Here is a 7,769-nt window from a genome sequence, read left to right as displayed (position 1 = left end):
TTTTTTTTTTTTTTTTTTTTTTTTTGAGACAGTATCTCGCTTTGTCGCCCAGGCTGGAGTGCAGTGGCACAATCTTGGCTTACTGCGGCCTCTACCTCCCAGGCATCCTCTCACCTCAGCCTCTTGAGTGGCCACGACTACAGGAGTTCGCCATCACACCCAGCTAATTTTTGTAGTTTTTGTAGAGACAGTTTCATCATGTTGCCCAGACTGGTATGAGACTCCTCCTGAGCTTAAGCAATCCTCCCACCTCAGCCTCCCAAAGTGGTGGGATTACAGATGTGCGCTACCATGCTCAGTGGTATATTTAAAGTAACAAAAGCTGGCAGAACACGGTGGCACATACCTATAATCCCAACACTTTGGGAGTCTGAGGCAGGAGGATCACTTAAGCCCAGAAGTTCAAGACCAGCCTGGGGAACATGGTGAGACCTCAACTCTAAATAGTTTTTAAAATTAGCCAGATGTGGTGCTGGGCACCTATAGTCCTAGCTACTTAGGAGGATAAGATGGGAGAATCACTTGAGCCAGGAGTTTGAGGCTGCAGTGAGCTGTGATTGCACCCCTGAAGTCTAGCCTGGGGGACAGAGCAAGACCCTATCTCTAAAAAAAAAAGCAGAAAAACAAAAAAGGTTGGGTGCGGTGGCTCACACCTGTAATCCCAGCATTTTGGGAAGTCCAGGCAGGTGGATCACCTGAGGTCAGGAGTTCGAGACCAGCCTGACCAACATGGTGAAACCCTGTCTCTATTAAAAATACAAAAATTAGCCAGGCGTGGTGGCGTGTGCCTGTAGTCTCAGCCACTTGGGAGGCTGAGACAGGAGAATCACTTGAACCTGGGAGGTGGAGGTTGCAGTGAGCCGAGATGGCGCCATTGCACTCCAGCCTAGGCAACAAGAATGAGACTCCTTCTCAAAAAAAAAAAAAATAGAGTAGGCATCCACAGTGGCCAGCACTGGGCCAGGAGCCAGGATGTGCGCTCTGCAAGACTCATGATCCAGTGGTACCCAATGTTAGAGAGTGAGGTGTGGCAACTGCTGCCCTCACACACTGCTGGTGGCAATGTGATATATTCCAAACACTTTGTAAAATAGGTTGCAGTTCTTAAAAAGCTAACCATCCTCTTACCATGGGAGCCAGCAATTTTACTTCTGTTATTTACTCAAAGAAACAAACGGGTACATCCACACAGGATTGTCCCTGAATGTTCATTTCAGCTTTATTCATAATAACTATGACTGGAGACAACTCAAACACCTGTGAGCAGAGAGACTGTTCACAAACCATGGCACATCCCTGCACGGAACAGCAACAGCGGGAGAAGCAACTGGCACACACAGCCACCTAGAGGACTCAGAAGCACGGTGCCAAGGGAAGCCAGACACAGAAGAGCACTCCCTGCAGGACCACGTTACATGAAATTCTAGATCAGGCTGAGCACATTCACAGTGACGGGAAACAGATCCTTGGTTGCCTGCCAGGGTAGGGATGGGGGCTGACTACCAAGGGGCATGGTGGAAATGTCTGTATTTTGATTGTGAAAGTGGTTATAAGGGTGTATACACTTGTCAAAACTAATTACATTGTGCACTTAAAAGGGATGCCTTTTACTCTATGAAATTATGTCATAATGAAGTTGATTTAAAAGAAAAGACCCTGTTGGTTGGGCACGGTGGCTCATGCTTGTAATCCCAGCACTTTGGGAGGCCGAGGAGGGCGGATCACGAGGTCAGGAGATCAAGACCATCCTGGCTAACACGGTGAAACCCCATCTCTGCCAGGTGTGATGGCGGGCGCCTGTAGTCCCAGCTACTCGAGAGGCTGAGGTAGGAGAATTGCCTGAACCTGGGAGGCAGAAGTTGCAGTGAGATAAGGTTGCACCACTGCACCCAGCCTGGGCGACAGAGCGAGACTCCATCTCAAAAAAAAAAAAAAAGGAAAAAAAGAAAAGGCCCTGTCATTGCTCTTATGGAGCCAGGGGTGGAGGACAGGGGTGAGGGGTGTAATTCAAGTTATGACAGAAATGCACATGGAGTCACAATCTGTGATGAAGCCACAGGGACTCTGAAGATATCACAGTGTGAACTGGCAGCGTATGGTTGGCAATGGGGCAGGGGGCTGGGGCCGGAGGGAGAGCCCCAGGGTCAGAGAATGGCTTGTGCAGATGCTGTGCATAAAAGACAAGGACTTGTAAAACAGAAAATTTAGGCCGGGCGCGGTGGTTCACGCCCGTAATCCCAGCTACTTGGGAGGCTGAGGGCAGGAGAATTGCTTGAACCGGGAGGCAGACGTTGCACTCCAGCCTGGGCAACAAGGGCAAAACTCCATGTCAAAGAAAAAAAAAAAAAGAAGAAAGAAAATGAAAAATTAGCCGGACGTAGTGGCATGTGTCTGCAGTTCCAGCTACTCGGGAGGCTGAGGCAGGAGGATCGCTTGAGCTCAGGAGTTCCAAGCTGCAGTGAGCTATGATTGCATCACTGCACTCCAGCTTGGGTGACAAAGTGAAACCGCATCTCTAAAACAACAACAACATAACAAAAATAAGGACCCAGGCCGGGCGCGGTGGCTCAAGCCTGTAATCCCAGCACTTTGGGAGGCCGAGACGGGCGGATCACGAGGTCAGGAGATCGAGACCATCCTGGCTAACACGGTGAAACCCCGTCTCTACTAAAATACAAAAAAACTAGCCGGGCTAGGTGGCGGGCGCCTGTAGTCCCAGCTACTCCGGAGGCTGTGGCAGGAGAATGGCGTAAACCCGGGAGGCGGAGCTTGCAGTGAGCTGAGATCCGGCCACTGCACTCTAGCCCAGGCAACAGAGCAAGACTCCGTCTCAAAAAAAAAAAAAAAAAAAAAAAAATAAGGACCCAATGCAGGAGCCCCAGGAAGCCAGCCTGCTGAGGGGAAGGTTGGGAAAGGTGGGGAGGGGAGTTTCAAGACAACAGAGATGGGGTCCAACCTGGGACAGATCGTTACCCTCGTCACTAGCATCATGATCATCACTACAGTCTTCTTATCACCAAAGCAACACCTCTCCAGTGCAGAAAAAAGCAGATAGGCAAAAAGAAGGAAAAGAGTCCGGGTGCAGTGGCTTACACCTGTAATGCCAGCATTTTAGGAGGCCAAGGGAGGTGGATCACTTAAAGTCAGGAGTTCGAGACCAGCCTGGGCATGATGGCAAACCCCCTCTCTACCAAAATTACAAAAATTAGCTGGCCGTGGTGGCACGTGCCTGTAATGGAATCCCAGCTACTCAGGAGACTGAGGCAGGAGAATTGCTTGAACCTGGGAGGAGGAGGTTGCAGTGAGCCGAGATCGCTCTGCTGCACTCCAGCCTGAGCAACAGAGCAAGACTCTGTCTCAAAAAAAAGAAAAAAGAAAGAAACAGAAAAACCTCATGCTTCCATCCACGATCCTGCCTCACTCAGATTTCTGGTATGTGCCCCTCCAGACCTTTCCTATTGATTTAGACCTTGAAGGACAAAGAGGAGCTCACCAAGGAGGGAAGGTGCTTGGGCCTGAGGAGCAGCCTGGATGATGGTGGGTGGTGGAGTGAGCTCCATGCAGAGGATCCTGCTAGGAGTCCCGCGCCTCCATGCCCTGTGAGTTCCCCAGGACCAGGGAGAGAAGGCCAGGCCACAATCCCAGCCGCAGTTGGAGATGCAGAGTGACTGGAGGGAGTGAGAGGGGAGGGGTTCCGGGACTGGGGCTTTGATGTAGGAAAGCGCCACTGTCCGCTTGGAGGCATGCCCTTAGGCTTACTCGCTCTTGACTTGCAAACCACAAAACAATTTTTTTTTTTGAGATAGTCTCCCTCTGTTGTCCAGGCTGGAGTGCAGTGGTGCCATCTCGGCTCACTGCAACCTCCATCTCTTGGGTTCAAGCAATTGTCCTGTCTCAGCCTCCTGAGTAGCTGGAACTACAGCCACACGCTACCACGCCCGGCTAGTTTTGGTAGTTTTCAGTAGAGACGGGGTTTCACCATATTAGCCAGGCTGGTCTGAAACTCCTGACCTCGTGATCCGCCCACCTCAGCCTCCAAAGTGCTGGGATTACAGGCATGAGCCACTGCACCTGGCATCAAACCACAAAACTCTTAATTGCATCCAGCAGTGAGTAGGCTTAGACATCTTTCGGGAATCAGCCCCCACCCTGGGCACTCACGTGTCTTCCACATGGCCAGATTCCTCTCCAGGCAGTGCCTGCTAAATGTCTCCTGGTGTCTCCGACACCTCTATTGTCCTTCCCTCTGCTGGTCGCCACCACAGTAAAAACCTTCTGTTTCTAATCAGTGCCTTGGTGCTTTCTTGGCCAGCTGGAAACCACAATTAGCAGCAACCTGGGGGGCCTGGAGGCAAGGGCCTGGTTTGGGCCCCACTCTGCTGCTGACCTGCCCAGAGACCTGGGGGGCAGCTGCCTCTTGGCACCCCAGGTTCTCCTCCACTGTGGTACTGTCAAGGAGAACTAAAGGCTGTGGCATGCTTTCACTTGGCAAAGACCCTTCCCGCACTGATGCACCTCCCGCCCCAGCACTGGGGGACTGAACTCAGCCCAGCTGGGGGGCACGTGCAAGACCCTCCCGCTCAGACACAGTAACCCACTCAGCTGTGGATACCTTTCAACACAGGACCCTCAGCGACGCCTCAGGGCTCTCATCCAGCCCTGCCTGCCAACAGGCCCTCTGCCTAACCCCCTCCCCCCGCCACCGAAGGCTTTCTGTTGCGGCTGCTGATTTGCTGCACAGTTTCGTTCTTTCCATCTGGGGTTTGGAAGAACAGGTGATCCAGTGGTGCTTGTTAGAGCACAGTAAGGCAGAGGTGTTCAGGCCCCTTATGATAGGTGCGGGGACCACTGCAACAGCGTCTTGCAGTCGGGGAGAGAGTGGGCTCAACTCCGAATACAGCAGGGGCAAGTGAGGATTTACATACAGCCAAGGAGCAGGATGGGGAACAGCAGATGCAGAATTACTAAGAGAAAGCACTGGGAGTAAGGGGATGCGGGCTAAACCAGCCTAGCAGGGTGCTTGCTGAAGACAGGCCAGGATGCTCAGATACCACCTGGAGGGCAGAGGGAATGAGTAACCTAATTGGTTATCAAGGGTGGGGTAAACTGACTTAGAAGAGTTCTTTGCTAAAACTCAGCCATGCGCAGTGGCTCATGCCTATAATTCCAACACTTTGATAGGCTGAGGCAAGTTTATCGCTTGCCTCAAGGATTGGTGAGGAGTTCGAGACCAGCCTGGCCAACGTGATGAAATCCCATTGCTACTAAAAATACAAAAATGAGCCAGGCGTGGTGGCAGGCACCTATAATCCCAGTTACTTGGGGTGGCTGAGGCAGGAGAATCCCTTGAACCAGGGAGGCGGAGGTTGCAGTGAGCTGAGATCATGCCACTGGGCGACAGAGTGAGACTGTCTCAAAAAAAGAGGAGTTCTTTGCTAAAACTGGATTTTATAAGGAAGTGCACAGATGGGCCTTGGAGAGGTTTCTGAAGTTGACTAAAGATTGGCCAAGCAAAGAATCTTTGTCCATTTTCCTGGTCTGGTGGCATTAGGCAGTTGCTTTAGCTCTCTGGGCTCATCTTTCCCCAGCTGTAAAAGAAGAACAGAACCTACCTGCAGGGCAGAGTGAGAACAGAGCCAGCCAGTGTGAAGAGGGCTCTCCAGAGCTTGGCGCAGAGCTCACAGCAGGTGAATATCTGTCCCTCCATGCATTAATTTTTCCCATGTGTGAACAGCTGCCAGGAAAGTCACTTTAGACCAGCATAATTACTAACAAATTTCCCTTTCACTCTCAGAAATGTTCTGGCTTGAATGACAAATGATATTGTTACCCTATTGCCAATGAACCACCTCAATCCTTTCTCACTTTCTTTTTTTTTTCAGAGAGGGTCTCGCTCTGTCACCCAGGCTGCAGTGGCTTGATCTCAGCTCACTGTAACCTTCACCTCCTGGGTTCAAGAAATTCTCATGCTTCAGCCTCTCAAGTAGCTGGGATTACAGGCGTGCGTGACCACGCCTGGCTAATTTTTGTATTTTTAGCAGATAATAGGGTTTCACCATGTTGGCCAGGCTGGTTTTGAACTCCTGACCTCAAGTGATCTGCCTGCCTTGGCCTCCCAAAGTGCTGGGATTACAGGCATGAGCCACCATGTCCGGCCCCCTTTCTCACTTTGGAAGGAACTATTTACGTAAGTGCTTGTTTTATGTCACTTTACAGATTGGCAACCTGAAGGCGGGTGTGAGTCAGCATCCCTCAGTAGCAGGGAGTGAGTGGGAGCGGGGAAGGAGCCATACAGATTCCAGACGCACCTCAGATCCTGGTCGGTGTGCTTAGGATTCATCCCAATTATGTTTACAAGTCATTCATTCACTCACTCATTTTATTTTATTTTATTTTGATTTTTAAATCTGTTTTCATACACCATTTCTGGCACCATATTTTTATTTGTAATTGAACAGCATCTTGCTCTATTGCTCAGGCGGGAGGGCAGTGGTGCAGTCTCAACTCAGTGCAGCCTTGACCTCCTGGGCTCAAGCAATCCTCTGGCCTCAGCCTTCTGAGTAGCTGGGACTACTGGTGCATGCCCCAATGCCCAACTAATTTTTTTTTTTTTTTTAAAGATAGGGTCTCACGGCCGGGCGTGGTGGCTCATGGCTGTAATTCCAGCACTTTGGGAGGCTGAGGCGGGCGGATCACAAGGACAGGAGATTGAGATCATCCTGGCTAACATGGTGAAACCCAGTCTCTACTAAAAATACAAAAAAATTAGCCAGGCATGGTGGCGGGTACCTGTAGTCCCAGCTACTCAGGAGGCTGAGGTGGGAGAATGGCGTGAACCTGGGAGGCAAGGCTTGCAGTGAGCCGACATTGCACCACTGTACTCCAGCCTGGGCAACAGAGTGAGACTCTGTCTCAAAAAAAAAAAAAAAAAAGAAGAAGATAGCATCTCACTCTGTGGCCCAGGCTGATCTCGAACTTGTGGGCTCAAGTGATCCTCCTGCCTTGGCCTCCCAAAGTGCTGGGACTGCAGATGTAAGCTATGGCGCCCAGCCTTAAGTTTACATTTCTTAAATGACAAGATGTTTAGCCCTTTAGTGGATCCTTCCTTTTTTTTTTTCTTTTTTCAAGAAGTCTTTTGAGCATTATTATTTTGAAGGTCAAGTAAGGTTTATTAGTGAGGGTTCTTCCAGAGAAACAGAATCAACAGGGAATTGGGCTGGGTGCGGTGGCTCACGCCTGTAATCCCAGCACTTTGGGAGGCTGAGGCGGGTGGATCACTTTAGGTCAGGAGTTCAAAACCAGCCTGGCCAACATAGTGAAACCCTGTCTCTACTAAAAATACAAACAATTAGCCAGGCATGGTAGCAAGTGCCTGTAATCTCACCTACTCAGGAAGCCGAGGCAGGAGAATCACTTGAACCTGCGAGGTGGAGGTTGCAGTGAGCCGAGACCGTGCCTCTGAACTCCCACCTGCCAACAAGAGCAAAACTCATCTCAAAAACAAAAAAAAGTCCGGGCGCAGTGGCTCACGCCTGTAATCCCAACGCTTTGGGAGGCTGAGGCAGGCGAATCACCTGAGGTCAGGAGTTCGAGACCAGCCTGATCAACATGGAGAAACCCTGTCTCTACTAAAAATACAAAATTAGCCAGGCATGGTTAATTACAGGTACATGCCTGTAATTCCAGCTACTCGGGAGACTGAGGCAGGAGAATTGCTTGAACCCAGGAGGCAGATATTGTGGTGAGCCGAGATCGTGTCATTGTACTCC

Source organism: Rhinopithecus bieti, unplaced genomic scaffold, assembly GCF_001698545.2.
Source record: "Rhinopithecus bieti isolate Rb0 unplaced genomic scaffold, ASM169854v2 scaffold_25940, whole genome shotgun sequence".
Classification (NCBI taxonomy): Eukaryota; Metazoa; Chordata; class Mammalia; order Primates; family Cercopithecidae; genus Rhinopithecus; species Rhinopithecus bieti.
The sequence above is the reverse complement of the archived record's forward strand: the minus strand, read 5'-3'. Positions refer to the sequence as shown.